Source organism: Lissotriton helveticus, chromosome 4_1 (assembly GCF_964261635.1).
Source record: "Lissotriton helveticus chromosome 4_1, aLisHel1.1, whole genome shotgun sequence".
NCBI classification, from domain to species: Eukaryota; Metazoa; Chordata; class Amphibia; order Caudata; family Salamandridae; genus Lissotriton; species Lissotriton helveticus.
In genome coordinates, this window is record NC_136063.1 from 231,833,679 (window position 1) to 231,852,978 (window position 19,300).

Sequence of the window (19,300 nt, forward strand, 5' to 3'; positions counted from 1 at the left end):
TAAGAACTTTCGGATATCAGGTGCTATCCTATGCCGATGATAAACAGATCATTGTTTCAACAACTCAATCTGGGCATGACTGTGCGGCAAAATTTAAGACCTGTATGGAATCTGAATCATCGTGGATGATAAGGAATTTTCTCAAGTTGAACGGTGAGAAGACCGAGGTTCTAGTATTTGGGGGGAATCAAGATCTGTGGAGTGAGGAATGGTGGCCCACCTCCTTGGGCGAATGCCCCCGCCCCGCCAAATTTGCTAAGAACTTAGGTGTAATTATAGACCCTTCCCTATCATTCGATCTACAGGTCAACAAAACAGTTGGCACCTGCTGTTCTATCATTCGGACCCTAAAGAAGATAGCTCCTTTTTTATCCCCTGAGGCGCGGAAGCAATCTACGGTCGCCTTGGTATTGTCCAGGATCGACTATTGCAACGCTCTTTATTGTGGGATAAATAAGAAAGCGATCCAAAAACTACAGGTAACTCAGAACGCGGCCGCTAGGTTAGTTCTGAATTTGCCCAGACGATCGTCAGCGACGGCGGCCAGAAGAGAGCTACACTGGCTGCCAATTCAGGCGAGAATTTCATTTAAAATTCTATGCTTCGCCCATAGTGTGTTTTTTGGATCAGGTCCCGAAGGAGTGAAATCCTTATTGATACCTTATATCCCCCGCAGATATTTGAGATCTTCGTCAAAATATCTGCTTATAGTTCCGAGGGTCAATAAGGCGAGATGGGGTGGTAGAGCTTTCTCCCTGCTGGCCCCTAAATTATGGAATTCGCTCCCGCCAGAAATTGCTAATCAACCCTCTTTGATTGTTTTTCGCAAACTCATATAAACATGGCTGTTCGCATCAGTGTATTAATCCTACCATGATTGGCGTTCACCTCTCTGCTTCCGCCTCAGTTATGTCTTTGTCTTTTATATCTGACAGCGCCTTGGTGCCCTTTTTGGGTTAAGTTCTTATGCACGATAGAAATAATCACTCATTCATTCATTCATTCCGGCACTAGCCCAAAAAGTAGCAGGAGCACTCCAACTTTAGAGCAGCCTCTTCTTTGCCGGTTCCAAGTTCAGCAGGGCAGTCCCTCATTGAGCCTCTTCTTCCAGTCAAATTAAAACCATCTTTATTTGGCTTCCATATTTCGTAGAAAACCATAAAAGCACAGATAAAACATGTTTAAAAGAACAGTTGTAAAATAACATAGCTCAATGCAAACATGATACCAACAGAATTAAGATTAAGATTAAGATTTCCACGATGGTTTACACAGAATTTCAAAAAACAGGCTACTGATTTAGCATGTAATTCATTATCTAAAAATTGAAGCACTAGAAAAGCGGGGCGGCAAGCTCGAAGTCTCATAGTTCTTAGTATGGGGACTATCCAGCGTTTACGTGGAGTTTCATAATATCTACAAAACAATAAAGTATGAATTGAGGATTGTGGGACCTTAGAGTCCCACGGGCAGGGTGCTAAGTTCCTTGTCCAATCATTTTGCTGGGGAAAGGAAATCAACTGATGAAAGCTATCAAATCAAAATGTTGTTAGCAGGAACTTTTCGTACTGGTTCAAGTTAAACATCAAATAGGGCTGTATGGAGAGAGTGGTTTGTATCGCTACCAAGTGTTGTACTGAGGGTTTCCCTATTTCTTGGGAGAGTCGTAGCTCGCCGAGATGGTAAAGGCACAGTTTTTTCAGATGTTTCCTTGACACTTCAGAGATGGTCGATGGGTCGGTAAAATATTTCTGCAGACCTAAGTCCTCCAAGAAGGACCCTACATATGCCAACCATCCTATTTTCTCCCTGTTATCCAGGTCCATGCATTCCTGAATAAGAATGCGTGTCAGTTCGCACTACTGTGTGGTCCGAATGCGCCTCCATAGCATAATTGGGTGGGTCTTTAAGATATCAGAAATATTGTTCAGCCCAAGTTCTACGTGGCAGCCATAAGTCGTAGTACTTTGTGGGACTGCAAGTAGATAGTGCAAAAATGAGTTTTCCACTCTCTGTATGTCACCCGTATTTGTATAGCCCCACAACCCTGAACCATAACTAGCAACACTGGTGCACTTTGCCTGATAGATTTTGAGAATTTCCTGTGGTGGCCTCTTCCCTAGCTTCTGCGCAAACCCCACCAATGCAGAAGTGGCCCTCAGGAACTGTAGTTTCCTAGCCTGTATAGCCGCTGCCCATTTGATCTTGTGGTCTATTAAAATCTCTAGATAGGGATATGTAGTCGTGCTCTCTAGACTGCTGTTATTAACACAAATTTCTCGGTTTTTTTTGGTCTGGGACCAGCATGCATGACGTATGTCTTTTTTATGTTTATTTTGAGGTTCAGGGAGTTCATAAAATTCTTCTTCCGGTCAAGTGAGATCTGAGTTCTAGGTACCAATGGCGCCCTTTTTGTACCCAGAAGTTGGGAGGTTGCGGTCACTTGCCAATGGGCTACTAGGTTCCCCCGCCTGATGACAACTTCCTGTACAAAGTGACATCCAGCTATACAAGAAGGTTCTATTGTGCCAACTGTCGAGCCCCTCTCTCATCCCCAAGAGCTCTGTAACTTGCCCTACAGATGTGGCTACTAGTGGACACACACTCATGGGAAAAGCAGTTTGGCCAGTATTTCCCACTCTCTGTCCCCAACGCTAACCTGTATACCTCAACCAAAGAGAAGCTCCTCTTGAGTGTGGTTACCATTTCCCCTATGAAGGCGGCTTCCCCTGTGAAGCGCGCCTTTTTGGCCAGTACACCATGCGGCTTCCGTCTAGGAGGAAGTAAAACATACTCCAATGTCAGGCCTCAATTGGTAGCTGTCCTGGGAGCCATTTAAATGTCTCCTTTGGCAGGCGGAAGGCTGTCTTGGGGTGTACTTCAGTAAACGTTCACTGGACATCTTGGGCAACATAGTAACAACTTTCTAAAAGTTGCATGTAGAAACAAGTTACATTTTGACTTGAGTATCAAGTTGGGCTTAATGTAAAGAGATGTCTGATACCTTGAAGTGCCAACTTTGATAGTCCCATTCAGAATGTAGCAAAGCTGAGAGGTCAGGGTGTAACTCTGTTCTCGCCAACGGGGCTACCAATTTCTTTCACAGCAAAAACAACAATTTTGAGACTTTGCTGTTAAAGCATGTTAAACACGTTCTACTTTTAGAATATGTGGTACCCTGCCTTAGGAATTGATAGGCCGTCTTTAGTGGTGACTTACACTAACAAGCATTGATAAATGCAATAGATATTCGCCTATGTGAATAATAATAAGTTGTTTTTAGTTGTAAGTTGTAGTTTGCTGAATAGTTGTGCAAAAGTGACGCAATGGTGGCGCAATGGTGGCGCAAAAGTGGCGCACGGGGCTTGTAAATCTGCCCCCAAGTGATTTCCATGAGTTAACTGTGTGCCTGTATACAGTTACTGGTGATATTATAAAGCGCCCCTGTACCTTCGGGTGACGATGATGCTATATAGAACTGACCCCAAACTTAAATTGTGCAAAGCAGGTTTGAATGTGTAGGGGATTTTGGGGGTGTAGGGGATCTATGCAACAGTAGTTTGCGTGAGATAAACGGGGACAGCCAGGAGACCTTGATCTGAAGTTAATATTGAAAAAAAGAGATTAAACATGCACATTTTGTAGCGCAACAATAGTGTGCGTGGAACAGATTGGTTTTGGTTTAGTGATTCTGCAGATTTATGGTATAAAACATTCTAAAATCCTTCAGCAGTTTAGGCAAAAAGACAAAAAGTAAAATCGTTCTTCTCCTACTTTTAAATCGCATTTTGTAAACAATGTTGTACCTGCAGCATTTATTAAAAGTAAATAACTATAAATGTTAGGGTAGATGGAGAATACGCATTAAAAGTATGTAATTGAATGGGAATGCATTTGTTATCTTTGTCAAGATGACCGGCTACATTTTCACGATCATGAGGTAACTCCTGATTCTGTTTCCAGCATATCGCTCAGTTATCAAAGTGGTTGGTTGTACCCCAAACGGAATCTCCAGAAAATGTATTGGTGCCTTTGTGCATGCAACACATGTCTAAATTAGAGCTGAATCTAGGTCCAATAAACGTATCATATTTGCAGTTTATGGTGAATGTTATGTGTGCTTCTGTGTTTTCATTTATTAAGCACACAACTGACTGAGAGGGTACTTCTGAAAGTAGCAAATATATACATTTTAGCGCAGATTTTAGGTGCAATAAATGTATAACACTGGGGAAATTGATATTAAGGTATTACACTATTCAACACCACTTACGATGAGGACAAATTACCATTTACTTCTTGTAGGAAGCTGTGCTATAAGGACTTGTATACGGACGAAGGCAGCCTTAGAGGAGAGTGATGAAGAGCATGCGTTAGTTGTCACCTTTTTTTATTTCAACATGTTTTATTACATTTTTATACATGAATAAATTGGCGGATCTGTTACAGGGTCAGCAAAACTGTAACAATTGCAGTTTGTGCTTCAGTATGTTGAGACGTTATGTCCCGTTTATTTAGCTAACCGCACCTGACGATTGTTAGAGAAGAAGAGAAAGAGACAGGTAGAGAAAAGGGATAGAAACAAGGAGGGAAAGAGGATACAGGAGACAGGCAAGGAGAGTTACAGTTGTCACCTTTTATATACAATATAGCATAGGAGTTCAGATCCGATTTTACTGCCACCCCATTACCTCAATTTAACGAGGATCAGTATGCTGCACATGGATGAAACTTCAGTGCAGTACACACCTCGAACCCAGTGGCAGGAGTAAAGTACAACAATAAAACAAATTTGAACATAGCCAAAATGAACACTCTCTAAAACGCAGACTAAGTCAAAGATCCTCGCTGGAGGCTGCAGACCCCTCAGCGGTCAGATGCGTAATACGTGCTGCAGCCGGCGAGAATCCCCATGGACATAAAGAGAAGAAAGACCAACTCGAAAGTTAGCAAATGAAACCAGAACTGGATGAATGGAATGTCAAACCCTGCTTTCTCACCTCAATTTGAATATACAAGAGGGACTATGACTTGAAACCGTAGGTCAGTTTTCCTTAGGTGACCACTTCATGGGAAGGGGAACATTTCTACTTGAGGTTAAGAAAAATCTGAGGCAAACGGGGGACTGAGCAGAACGTATTCAGTAATACTTAACTATCATATCACCTTAGTTTGAAGGAAATTCCTGTCACAATACGCAACTATAGGTTTAAGTGATGTCAACATGCTGAGTACTGAATCTTTAACAAAAAAAATAGAGTCTCCATCTTACAGACGGGCTCAGTATTCGAGCCATTTCACTTGAAGTTAATCATTTACACTTTCACACTTCTCTGTCCAGCAATATAAATTCCCTTTCAAGTCCAAAATGGCCGCTTTTCCACTTATGAAGGCGATGCAATGTGAGCATATCTGAACATTACTGAGAAAATTAGTTGTACACCGCTTGGGTCGACAAAATCAGTTGTGGGTGAACAGTTGTGAGGAGCACAGCTCAAACCAATGGACCACTTGTGTGTAAAAAATGGAAATATGGGAGCACTGTGCAAAACTGTAAAAAAAATGGTTCCACAACAGTACCACGGCTACAGGAAAATGATAGGAGAAGCACACGAGGAACAGCAGGAAACTGTATGCTACAGCCAATTGGCTTTCATCGGAGAGCCAGTGCAAAGGACCTTTTGAAAACTCTACACTGGCTTCCAATTCGAAAACGTATTGTTTTTAAGGTGCTCACGTTGGCATTTGAAGCTCTCCATGACACTGGCGCCAAATATATCAGGAAACGGCTGGCTTTTTACCAGCCATCGAGATCGCTTAGGTCAGCCTCGCTGGCCTTGGCTTCTGTCCCTGGTATTAGGCGAACCCGCATGGGAGGCCGCTCTTTTAGACGCTTGGCACCTCAGTTGTGGAATGCTCTACCGGTCTCTCTGAGAAAGACTGTCAACCTGTTAGCCTTTAAAAAAGATCTTAAGTCCTGGCTTTTTGTTCAGTAGTGTTTGGCATCTATCGCCTGCCCTTGGTCTGCATTGGGTTCGAAGCGCCGGGACACTCTTCGGAGTAGTTGAGCGCTATACTAAACAGGCTATAACATAACATAACATAACAAAATTAAGTGGCAAGCACAGGAAAAAGGGAGTTTGGGTTTTACCATTGTTTACAATGGCAAAGTTACGTTGGCAGTTTTGGACCTCCTTTCCAGTTCGCAGTGGCAGACTAGAAGCCATATTTAACTTGTCATCCTCAGGGTGGCACAACAAGTGGTGCCGCTCCTGATGGTACATTCTAACTTTCAGAACCCTGGGTACTTCTGGTACCACATAATTGGGGACTTGGAAGTAGGTGAGCCTATGTCAATTTGGTAAGGCCAGTCCAACATACACGATTAAGAGTCAGGGCGCTGTCACTGCTGACTGATTGGCAGGACTTAGTGCACTCTCAGAGTCGAAAAACCAGCAGCACCAGTTCAAAAGCTTTGGGTTGACCATAGAAAAGAGGCATATCTGCATATGTGGTTTATTCCATGGTATTTTTCCATGTAACAAGAGGTTACATTTGTACAATATGGTAAAATCACACTGAAGAATACTCTTGGCTATTAGGAGTATTACTTTCTAGGGGTGGGCAGACATCTCCGTTCCGCCCATGGAATGTGCGGAGATTTGCCCTTGCGCAAAGAAGGCAGAAATTTGCGGCAAATCTCCGCACATTCGGGGGCGGAATGGAAGTTAGCCGCCCGCCTTCCGCCTTCCGCCCGCCCGCCTTAATAAATTATATGTAAAAGCCTAAAATTAAACTTAAATAATCGCGGCTTCATCTGGAAATTGCGCATGCGCGGAAGCCTATGCATGCGCAGTCCTGGCGAGGAGGTGTCGCGTAACGGAAATATCACGGAGAGGCACGGAGATTGGTTCAATTTCCATGCCTCTCCGCGATAGTCCCTTACGCAACTTCCGCCCATCCCTATCACTTTCCTGTGCATAGTAATTATTACATACGATCTGTAAAACAGCAAAAGGTGTTTTCTCATGTTTTTCTCACATACAAATGATCTTTGCACTATAGTTATGAATGTGTAAATGTGTGTTTTTTACTACAGTTTGTCATAAAATATGTTATTGGGCCATATTTATTTTCAATGCTATAGCATAAATATGTGTGTGTGTGTGTGTGTGTGTGTGTGTGTGTGCGCGTGCGTGGTTGTGCCTGCGTGCTTGCATGTGTGTGTGTGGTGTTGGGGCTGTATTGCATGATTAGCCTGACAACATATACAACTGGCACTTTGGCATGGTGCTGATTATGTTATAATTAATAAGCATTGCTTTCTTTGCTCGATATCTGTAATAACTAAGATATAGTTTATGACATCTTACATATAAATTTAAACCATGTGTTATCAGATTTAGTGCAGGGTCGGACTGGCTTATAGGGGATTCAGGCAGTGCCAGATGGGCTTGTCTGAGAAGTCAGTGTGTGGGTCGGGCTTTTGACTGAGGATCTGTTTTATCGGTTACTGGGCCGGTATTTACGGTTAAATTTCCTGATTTTATTAGGGAAATAAACAGAAAAAATCCACCTAGCAGACCACAAAATAGTCCCGCAAACATTGCATGCAGTAAGCTCTAATCCATGCAGTCTTTCATACCTTGCACAACATTTATACACCCTGCCATTACCCGTTCAAAACTAGCCTAATTTTCCGAAAAATTGTCCATTTTTTTTAGCTTTTGTAATTTACTAGTGGGGACACTTTAATTTTGGTGCCCGGGGCTATTTTGAGGCCTCTTCCGACCCTAAGGACACGAGCAGCCATGTTTTTTGGCGACAGGCTACACTGAGAACCATCAATAATAAACATCTCAACAATAATTACAAGAAGAAATATACCTCAGCGAGCGCATCCCGTGTGATAACTTCCCCTCCAAAGTGTTTCAGGTTTTATGAGCGAGCGCTGCTTGGAATTCAGCTCCTCTGCGGCGCGCAGTAAAAGCGACAGTGAGGTAGTTACCCCGACGGATGCGGTTGCTTGCCAGCAGCAATCGCGTGGCCTAGTAAATCTTCATGAACGTGTTAGCTGCGCTTGTTCACTGCTCCCGCAGAAGCAGCGGGTCTCCGTCTTATGAATTTGCTTTTGAGAATTGCCTCTCTCGCTTCGAATCCCAGCCCAGCCTGCATTTTGTCATTATAAAGCACTCTGTGTCTGATGTACATGGGCTCTCCTAACCATTAAACCGCGAGTCATTATCACTAAATGATCCGAATGGGTTGGAAAAAGATCCGAATGTGCAGCTGGAGGTAGTATACTGATGGCACATCAGATATGTGGGGCTACTTTGTGTTACTTTTTCCGCATCCTTTGCTTGATCTGGGTGGAAGGTTGGCATATTCTGATGAGTGCGAGTTATCTTTGTTCCAATATTACACATTTAATCTACGGCTCTGTCACGTTTTGATTTCATTGAGGTATTGAACTATATTTGAAATATAATATACCGCTTTCTCTTTCAGATACAGTAGCTCAGCAAGTTGAGCACTTGCTACTGAGATCTTTGTGTGATCTGCAAGTTGCAGGATCACATTGTGCCAGGATCATCCAACCTTTCAACCTTTTGATGCTGAGATTGAGGGTGCAATTTCCGATTGTGTCATAATGATTGCATATAAGACGGTTAATGTAAAAAACACTTTGTGTGAAAGTGCAATGAAAATAACAGATTTTGGGCCAGATGTACGACCAAGTATATTGTGCCTTGCGAATTGCGACTCTTTTGCGAGGCGCAATTTGTGAGGCGCAATTAACAATGTATAACAGTGTTTTTCTCACTGTTAGCAATTCCAAAAGGGGTCGCAAATAGAGAGGCTCATGAATATTAATGAGCCTCTCGCAATTTGCCACCCCATTGGGAATGGCTGGCCTTCCCAGATATGGTGGCCTGCTGGGCTCAGCAGACCACCATGTCTGGGACTGCTTTTAAATAAAGCAGTTTTTCCCCAAATGCAGCCCGTTTTCCTAAAAGGAAAATGGGATGCATTTAAATGAAACGTTTTTGTTTAATTTTTTAAGGGCAAGTAGTGGTCCCTGGGGATCCCTTCCATTTTGCGACTCCATTACCACCCTCTTGAAGAGGGTGGTAATTTGCGAGTTTTACGCCCGCAATTTTGGACACAAAACATCTGTAAATAGGGCTGCGCACGATATTAGGAAGGGAATGCCCCTTCCTAATAGCGAGTCGCAAAACCCTATTTTGCGATTCGCAAAAAATAGCGACTTGCAAAATAGAGTTTGTTCATACCCCATGCTATTTTTGAATGCGCAAATGTGTTCACGAACCCATTTACGCATGCAAAAACCCTTGTACATCTGGCCCTATATCACTTGGGTAAGGCATTCACTTTTTTTAAATAAAATAAAATGAACATGCATTGATGGCTGCCATGATTGTACATACGTCGGGAACATCTTTGAATGTCTGTTTTTCTTTTATGATGAACCATGCCACTGCTAGTGGGTGAGGACATTTTTAGGAAACCTTAAGTTTTTCTAATGTGACAGAATATTCACATTTCCTCTTTTTCATCTTTTGTGTGTACAATGTTTCTTTTTTTTAACTCCGAGAAAAACTTGAACAAATAGCTTTTGGATCCAGTATAACCTACTTCATAGTGCTCCCCTTACTGCAGGCCATCATGATCAAAACTGGAAGAAGCACAATTTCTCTCAAGACCACTAAGTTCCTTCTATATTGATGCATACAAGTCCACTTGCCAAACATACTGTTTTTTAAACTATGCACAACAAAAACTTGGGGGCCGATTAGGATGGCGGATGGACTTGCGTCCGTCCGCCACCCCTGAGTAGGAGGGACCGTCCGCATGGGCAGCGGCGGTCCCTCCATGGCAATTAGGATGTGACTGCCACCCTGGCGGTCACATCCTGTATGTTTTACATTGCGGCGGGTGCTGCTTGAAGCAGCACCCGCCGCAATGTAAAAAACGAAAGCTGTGCATTTGCATGCACAAAGCGGCAGGCACCGCGGGGTGCCTGCCGCTTCGTGCACGCAAAGGCAAGGGCCATGTGCACCCCCCACGCAACCTTCAGCCAGGGGGCCCGCAACGGGCCCCCAAAGTGATTGTCCGTATGCTTTTCCACGGCAGAAAAGCCGCCGCAGAAAAGCATTACTTTCCCTACATCCTAATATGGCTGGCGGTGTCTGATAGACACCGCCAGCCATGTTAGTGCTTTTCCGCCGTGGTCGCCTTCCGACCGCGGCGGAAAAGCGGCGGACAGATTGTGAGACCCACCAGCCATCCTGATTTGGCGGTGGGTCTTTCAGGCCTCCTCGGCGGATTTCCCGCATACTGCGGGCCGGCGGTGGCTTCCGCCGGCCCGGAGTATGCGGAAAATCCGCCATCATAATGACCCCCTTTATGTGGTGCTTATGTAACCACTGTACCATTAGCGAAAAATAGCTTTCAAACACTTCCTGTGGCTTGTGTGGAGCACAGCTCAACTACAGATTGATTAAAATTAATTAGTGTCCCTCCCCTGCAAGTGGTGTGATTGAAGTACTATTTCTACTTTGTTTGTGTTCAGCAGCCCGTCTTTCAATATGTAAGGAATGCACTTTTAATAACATACTGGTCGTTTCTTGGGCTACACACATCATGTAAGATGTAAAATATATCAGCAATAATAATAACATCATGAGTGTCTGTTTTTAATGTCACACTGTTTTACACGGCAGTGACTGATGTCTAAAAGAATTGTTTAAAAGTGTTACAATACTGCACTAAGCACCTCAAAGCTACCCAAAGGTAATGCAACACTGCACATTTGCCGCATAGTTTTGCAATTTAGGGGGATATTCACAAGGACTCAACTCCGAATAATCCCCACCGTAACGCATCAAAAGTGGAGATAGATGTAACACTCCATTCACAAGCTGGGGCAAACTGCAGACATTGCCTGTATTCCCGCTATAACTGCCCCAAAAGTTATCTCCCCAGTGGACACCACCAACTAACCCTAATGAGATGCAGAGTAGGCGTTCCCATGCAAAAACACATGAAAAAACCACAGCACCACTTTCACAACAAAATGCCAGATCTGCAATACGAACCAAAACCACGCGATAAGCCGCGGTATCAGCAGGAATTTAGCATTTGCCTCCTGCTGGTGTAAAGCCGGACGACAACCTGCAGTAAGCAATGGAGCCCCACACACAGCCACACCCGAAGAACAAACTATGCCATGGAGCTACTCATCATGCAGCTCGGACCCCCAACAGGGCCAAAACACCCACCGCCACCACCCCCTGGACCGCCACGACCCCCAGGACCCTGATGGGCCCCCCGGAATCCCACAGAGGCAGTGCAGAGTAAGACAGTGGACCTATCAAAAATGTAGCAGTCTCACAGACCTAACGCCCGAGCAAGTCATTGCCCACTACTGGCTCAAAAGAACAACCATCATCCGCATCATGACCCATATCGCCCACAGGTTGAAGGTCCCAACACAGCGGAGAACCAACATCCCTCTGCAGACAAAGCTGCTGGCTGTGCTGCACCTGTTGGTCTCTGGTACCTTCCAACCAACAGCTGCCAGAGTCGGAGGGGTCTCACAGCCAGCCCTCTCAAAGTTCATCACACCTGTCCAGGATGTCATCCTCAGCTTCATACCCCAGTACCTTCACTTCCCCAGCACTGTGCAGGAACAGCAGGAGACCAAGCAAGGCTTCTACGCCATAGCTGGATTCCCGGCCGTGTCCCACTTGTGCCCCCTGTGGATACAACACACCTCTACCGCAAAGAAAGCACAAACATTCCATCAATGTGCGTGGAATAGTGGACCATCGTGGACTCTTCACCAATGTTGTCGCTACCTACCCCGGCAGTGTGCATGATTCATACATCTTCCGACAGGCCATCATCAACCAGCGCTTCCTGGATGGCACTTATGGAACTGGAATGCTCGTTGGTAAGTGCCAAATCAACACACCACACACCTCAAAGCCACCATCACACAACGCACACAACTGTTGGAATGCACATGTGACCAAACCACATATGACATGGCAATCAACATGCCCACCTACCAGAATTGACAACACCACTCCATGGTGATCCTGGGATACCCCTGCACACAATACTGACACATCATGGCACCACAGCCACTGCTGACGCTGAGGTGCTGGGCTCTTCCTCGTCATTACAGACGCCACCTAGTGAGTGCGCCCCGCACTGAGGGTGCCTTGTGGAACTGAATAATTTACGGCCCGGCCGGCCCAGCCGGGGGGCGCGCCACCGCAGACTGTAGCGGTTCCGCTGCTGGATGCATTTCGGCGAAGCAGAACGAGCTGGCGAGAGACTACATTGGGGCAGAGATTGAAGGCACCCCGCGATTGCGTATATTTTGCAAAATGACAGTCAGCAGCCCACTGGGGTTTAATTTCATGGACTTCTAGTCCCAGGTACATCAGTAGCTTTACTCACCTGTTACTGATTTGAAATGAATAAATGGAGATCGCTGGCAGACCATTGTGTTGAGAGTCATTTTCAGCAGTGAAGCCTATGAAGAAGTGTGAATACTCGAAACGCGTCAGGTAACTTCTGACGCTAAGGTGCTGGGCTCATCCTCGTCATTACAGACGCCAACTAGTGAATGCGCCCCGCACTCAGGGTGCCTTGTGGAACTGAATAAATTCCGGCCGGCCCGGCCGGGGGGGTGCACCGCTGCAGACTGTAGTGGTTCCGCTGCTGGATGCATTTCAGCGAAGCAGAACAAACTGGCGAGAGACTACATTGGGGCAGAGATTGAAGGCACCCCGCGATTGCGTATATTTTGCAAAATGCCTTTCAGCAACCCACTGGGGTTTAATTTCATGGACTTCCAGTCCCAGGATGCATCAGTAGCTTTACTCACCTGTTACTGATTTGAAATGAATAAAGGGAGATCGCTGGCAGACCATTATGTTGAGAGTCATTTGCAGCAGTGAAGCCTATGAAGAAGGGTGAATACTCGAAACGCGTCAGGTAACTGCTGACGCTGAGGTGCTGGGCTCTTCCTCATCATTACAGACGCCAACTAGTGAGTGCGCCCCGCACTGAGGGTACCTTGTGAAACTGAATCAATTACGGCTGGCCCGGCCGGGGGGCGCACCGCCGCAGATTGTAGCGGTTCCGCTGCTGGATGCATTTCGGCGAAAGAGAACGAACTGGCGAGAGACTACATGGGGGCAGAGATTGAAGGCACCCCGCGAATGCGTATATTTTGCCAAATGACTGTCAGGAGCCCACTGGGGTTTAATTTCATGGACTTCCAGTCCCAGGATGCATCAGTAGCTTTACTCACCTGTTACTGATTTGAAATGAATAAAGGGAGATCGCTGGCAGACCATTGTGTTGAGAGTCATTTGCAGCAGTGAAGCCTATGAAGAAGGGTGAATACTCGAAACGCGTCAGGTAACTGCTGACGCTGAGGTGCTGGGCTCTTCCTCGTCATTACAGACGCCAACTAGTGAGTGCGCCCCGCACTGAGGGTGCCTTGTGGAACTGAATAAATTATGGCCGGCCCGGCCGGGGGGCGCACCGCCGCAGACTCTAGCGGTTCCGCTGCTGGATGCATTTCGGCGAAGCAGAACGAACTGGCGAGAGACTACATTGGGGCAGAGATTGAAGGCACCCCACGATTGCGTATATTGTGCAAAATGACTGTCAGCAGCCCACTGGGGTTTAATTTCATGGACTTCCAGTCCCAGGATGCATCAATAGCTTTACTCACCTGTTACTGATTTGAAATGAATAAAGGGAGATCGCTGGCAGACCATTGTGTTGAGAGTCATTTGCAGCAGTGAAGCCTATGAAGAAGGGTGAATACTCGAAACGCGTCAGGTAACTGCTGACGCAGAGGTGCTGGGCTCTTCCTCGTCATTATAGACGCCAACTAGTGAGTGCGCCCCGCACTGAGGGTGCATGTGGAACTGAATAAATTGGGGCGGCCCGGCCGGGGGGCGCACAGCCGCAATCTGTAGCGGTTCCGCTGCTGGATGCATTTTGGCGAAGCAGAACGAACTGGCGAGAGACCACATTGGGGCAGAGATTGAATTCAACCCGCGATTGCGTATATTTTTCAAAATGACTGTCAGCAGCCCACTGGGGTTTAATTTCATGGACTTCCAGTTCCAGGATGCATCAGTAGGTTTACTCACCCGTTACTGATTTGAAATAAATAAAGGGAGATCGCTGGCAGACCATTGTGTTGAGAGTCATTTGCAGCAGTGAAGCCTATGAAGAAGGGTGAATACTCGAAACGCGTCAGGTAACTGCTGACGCTGAGGTGCTGGGCTCTTCCTCATCATTACAGACGCCAACTAGTGAGTGCGCCCCGCACTGAGGGTACCTTGTGAAACTGAATCAATTACGGCTGGCCCGGCCGGGGGGCGCACCGCCGCAGATTGTAGCGGTTCCGCTGCTGGATGCATTTCGGCGAAAGAGAAAGAACTGGCGAGAGACTACATGGGGGCAGAGATTGAAGGCACCCCGCGAATGCGTATATTTTGCCAAATGACTGTCAGGAGCCCACTGGGGTTTAATTTCATGGACTTCCAGTCCCAGGATGCATCAGTAGCTTTACTCACCTGTTACTGATTTGAAATGAATAAAGGGAGATCGCTGGCAGACCATTGTGTTGAGAGTCATTTGCAGCAGTGAAGCCTATGAAGAAGGGTGAATACTCGAAACGCGTCAGGTAACTGCTGACGCTGAGGTGCTGGGCTCTTCCTCGTCATTACAGACGCCAACTAGTGAGTGCGCCCCGCACTGAGGGTGCCTTGTGGAACTGAATAAATTATGGCCGGCCCGGCCGGGGGGCGCCCCGCCGCAGACTCTAGCGGTTCCGCTGCTGGATGCATTTCGGCGAAGCAGAACGAACTGGCGAGAGACTACATTGGGGCAGAGATTGAAGGCACCCCACGATTGCGTATATTGTGCAAAATGACTGTCAGCAGCCCACTGGGGTTTAATTTCATGGACTTCCAGTCCCAGGATGCATCAATAGCTTTACTCACCTGTTACTGATTTGAAATGAATAAAGGGAGATCGCTGGCAGACCATTGTGTTGAGAGTCATTTGCAGCAGTGAAGCCTATGAAGAAGGGTGAATACTCGAAACGCGTCAGGTAACTGCTGACGCAGAGGTGCTGGGCTCTTCCTCGTCATTATAGACGCCAACTAGTGAGTGCGCCCCGCACTGAGGGTGCATGTGGAACTGAATAAATTGGGGCGGCCCGGCCGGGGGGCGCACAGCCGCAATCTGTAGCGGTTCCGCTGCTGGATGCATTTTGGCGAAGCAGAACGAACTGGCGAGAGACCACATTGGGGCAGAGATTTAATTCAACCCGCGATTGCGTATATTTTTCAAAATGACTGTCAGCAGCCCACTGGGGTTTAATTTCATGGACTTCCAGTTCCAGGATGCATCAGTAGGTTTACTCACCCGTTACTGATTTGAAATAAATAAAGGGAGATCGCTGGCAGACCATTGTGTTGAGAGTCATTTGCAGCAGTGAAGCCTATGAAGAAGGGTGAATACTCGAAACGCGTCAGGTAACTGCTGACGCTGAGGTGCTGGGCTCTTCCTCGTCATTACAGACGCCAACTAGTGAGTGCGCCCCGCACTGAGGGTGCCTTGTGGAACTGAATAAATTATGGCCGGCCCGGCCGGGGGGCGCACCGCCGCAGACTCTAGCGGTTCCGCTGCTGGATGCATTTCGGCGAAGCTGAACGAACTGGCGAGAGACTACATTGGGGCAGAGATTGAAGGCACCCCACGATTGCGTATATTTTGCAAAATGACTGTCAGCAGCCCACTGGGGTTTAATTTCATGGACTTCCAGTCCCAGGATGCATCAATAGCTTTACTCACCTGTTACTGATTTGAAATGAATAAAGGGAGATCGCTGGCAGACCATTGTGTTGAGAGTCATTTGCAGCAGTGAAGCCTATGAAGAAGGGTGAATACTCGAAACGCGTCAGGTAACTGCTGACGCTGAGGTGCTGGGCTCTTCCTCGTCATTATAGACGCCAACTAGTGAGTGCGCCCCGCACTGAGGGTGCATGTGGAACTGAATAAATTGGGGCCGGCCCGGCCGGGGGGCGCACAGCCGCAATCTGTAGCGGTTCCGCTGCTGGATGCATTTTGGCGAAGCAGAACGAACTGGCGGGAGACCACATTGGGGCAGAGATTGAATTCACCCCGCGATTGCGTATATTTTGCCAAATGACTGTCAGGAGCCCACTGGGGTTTAATTTCATGGACTTCCAGTCCCAGGATGCATCAGTAGCTTTACTCACCTGTTACTGATTTGAAATGAATAAAGGGAGATCGCTGGCAGACCATTGTGTTGAGAGTCATTTGCAGCAGTGAAGCCTATGAAGAAGGGTGAATACTCGAAACGCGTCAGGTAACTGCTGACGCTGAGGTGCTGGGCTCTTCCTCGTCATTACAGACGCCAACTAGTGAGTGCGCCCCGCACTGAGGGTGCCTTGTGGAACTGAATAAATTATGGCCGTCCCGGCCGGGGGGCGCCCCGCCGCAGACTCTAGCGGTTCCGCTGCTGGATGCATTTCGGCGAAGCAGAACGAACTGGCGAGAGACTACATTGGGGCAGAGATTGAAGGCACCCCACGATTGCGTATATTGTGCAAAATGACTGTCAGCAGCCCACTGGGGTTTAATTTCATGGACTTCCAGTCCCAGGATGCATCAATAGCTTTACTCACCTGTTACTGATTTGAAATGAATAAAGGGAGATCGCTGGCAGACCATTGTGTTGAGAGTCATTTGCAGCAGTGAAGCCTATGAAGAAGGGTGAATACTCGAAACGCGTCAGGTAACTGCTGACGCAGAGGTGCTGGGCTCTTCCTCGTCATTATAGACGCCAACTAGTGAGTGCGCCCCGCACTGAGGGTGCATGTGGAACTGAATAAATTGGGGCGGCCCGGCCGGGGGGCGCACAGCCGCAATCTGTAGCGGTTCCGCTGCTGGATGCATTTTGGCGAAGCAGAACGAACTGGCGAGAGACCACATTGGGGCAGAGATTGAATTCAACCCGCGATTGCGTATATTTTTCAAAATGACTGTCAGCAGCCCACTGGGGTTTAATTTCATGGACTTCCAGTTCCAGGATGCATCAGTAGGTTTACTCACCCGTTACTGATTTGAAATAAATAAATGGAGATCGCTGGCAGACCATTGTGTTGAGAGTCATTTGCAGCAGTGAAGCCTATGAAGAAGGGTGAATACTCGAAACGCGTCAGGTAACTTCTGACGCTGAGGTGCTGGGCTCATCCTCGTCATTACAGACGCCAATTAGTGAATGCGCCCCACACTGAGGGTGCCTTGTGGAACTGAATAAATTACGGCCGGCCCGGACGGGGGGGCGCACCGCCGCAGACTGTAGCGGTTCCGCTGCTGGATGCATTTCGGCGAAGCAGAGCAAACTGGCGAGAGACTACATTGGGGCAGAGATTGAAGGCACCCCGCGATTGCGTATATTTTGCAAAATGACTGTCAGCAGCCCACTTGGGTTTAATTTCATGGACTTCCAGTCCCAGGATGCATCAGTAGCTTTACTCACCTGTTACTTATTGGAAATGAATACAGGGAGATCGCTGGCAGACCATTGTGTTGAGAGTCATTTGCAGCAGTGAAGCCTATGAAGAAGGGTGAATACTCGAAACGCGTCAGGTAACTGCTGACGCTGAGGTGCTGGGCTCTTCCTCGTCATTACAGACGTCAACTAGTGAGCGCGCCCCGCACTGAGGGTGCCTTGTGGAACTGAATAAATTACAACCGGCCTGGCCGGGGGGCACACTGCCGCAGACTGTAGCGGTTCCGCTGCTGGATGCATTTCGGCGAAGCAGAACGAACTGGCGAGAGACTACATTGGGGCAGAGATTGAAGTCACCCCGCGATTGCGTATATTTTGCAAAATGACTGTCAGCAGCCCACTGGGGTTTAATTTCATGGACTTCCACTCCCAGGATGCATCAGTAGCTTTACTCACCTGTTATTGATTTGAAATGAATAAAGGGAGATCGCTGGCAGACCATTGTGTTGAGAGTCATTTTCAGCAGTGAAGCCTATGAAGAAGGGTGAATACTCGAAAAGCGTCAGGTAACTGCTGACGCTGAGGTGCTGGGCTCATTCTCGTCATTACAAACGCCAACTAGTGAATGCACCCTGCACTGAGGGTGCCTTGTGGAACTGAATAAATTACGGCCGGCCCGGCCGGGGGGGGCGCACCGCCACAGACTGTAGCAGTTCCGCTGCAGGATGCATTTCGGCGAAGCAGAACAAACTGGCGAGAGACTACATTGGGACAGAGATTGAAGGCACCCCGCGATTGCGTATATTTTGCAAAATGACTGTCAGTAGCCCACTGGGGTTTAATTTCATGGACTTCCAGTCCCAGGATGCATCAGTAGCTTTACTCACCTGTTACTGATTGGAAATGAATAAAGGGAGATCGCTGGTAGACCATTGTGTTGAGAGTCATTTGCAGCAGTAAAGCCTATGAAGAAGGGTGAATACTCAAAACGCGTCAGGTAACTGCTGACGCTGAGGTGCTGGGCTCTTCCTCGTCATTACTGACGTCAACTAGTGAGTGCGCCCCGCACTGAGGGTGCCTTGTGGAACTGAATAAATTACGGCCGGCCCGGCCGAGGGGCACACTGCAGCAGACTGTAGTGGTTTCGCTGCTGGATGCATTTCGGCGAAGCAGAACGAACTGGCGAGAGACTACATTGGAGCAGAGATTGAAGGCACCCCGCGATTGCATATATTTTGCAAAATGACTGTCAGCAGGCCACTGGGGTTTAATTTCATGGACTTCCACTCCCAGGATGCATCAGTAGCTTTACTCACCTGTTATTGATTTGAAATGAATGAAGGGAGATCGCTGGCAGACCATTGTGTTGAGAGTCATTTTCAGCAGTGAAGCCTATGAAGAAGGGTGAATACTCGAAAAGCACCAGGTAACTGCTGACGCTGAGGTGCTGGGCTCTTCCTCGTCATTACAGACGCCAAATATGCCAGATAATATATATTACCTACTGGCAGTTGCTAGTCGGTAGTTATAGTTAGGACCTACTTTCCATAGGAAATCCACAACATTTTATTTCGAATAACTTTGGCGCTGGTGGATGAATCTTTGCGAATTTCTCCAAGAAAATGGCCTGCTCCACTCTGCTCCTTCCCTCAAAGTTTGGGGGTGATTCGTCAAGTGGGGGGCCGAGAAAAA